This window comes from Trichechus manatus, unplaced genomic scaffold, assembly GCF_000243295.1.
Source record: "Trichechus manatus latirostris isolate Lorelei unplaced genomic scaffold, TriManLat1.0 scaffold00140, whole genome shotgun sequence".
In the NCBI taxonomy this organism is placed as follows: Eukaryota; Metazoa; Chordata; class Mammalia; order Sirenia; family Trichechidae; genus Trichechus; species Trichechus manatus.
This window is the reverse complement of record NW_004444076.1, coordinates 7,396,880-7,397,349: the sequence shown is the minus strand read 5'-3', so window position 1 is coordinate 7,397,349 and position 470 is coordinate 7,396,880.

Below are 470 nucleotides of genomic sequence, written 5' to 3'. Positions count from 1 at the left end.
TAATTACAGTAAAAAGAAAATAAATCAAGGAAGAGGCGTGTGGCAACAAGTTGACCTCACCAAAGACCTTTTTTTTTTTTCAGTCTGATGATAAGTACAGACTGTTCCTGGTTGTTTCTATTTAGATCTCCATTGCAGACTCCACATTCTGTATTTCAGATGCTAATTATAGGAGGAAGCGGTATGGCTCGAATTTTTTAAAAGCAGGAAGACATATTGTTAAATGATGTAGCCTTATGTATAAAAGCGTATTCTTTGGAATTCATCACAGCTAGGAGTTATGAAATCTCATTTTTTGGCACATTTGCAAATACTCCCAAAAGACTTATTGATTTAACCAAATGTTCAAATAAGGAGACTTTCTGGCAAGAGGTGGTGATAGTCAGATATGTTCATTTTATGGGACTTTGCAAGGAGAGATCTCAGCTCGATGATATATTTTTTTTCCACACGGATTTTCAAACACACAC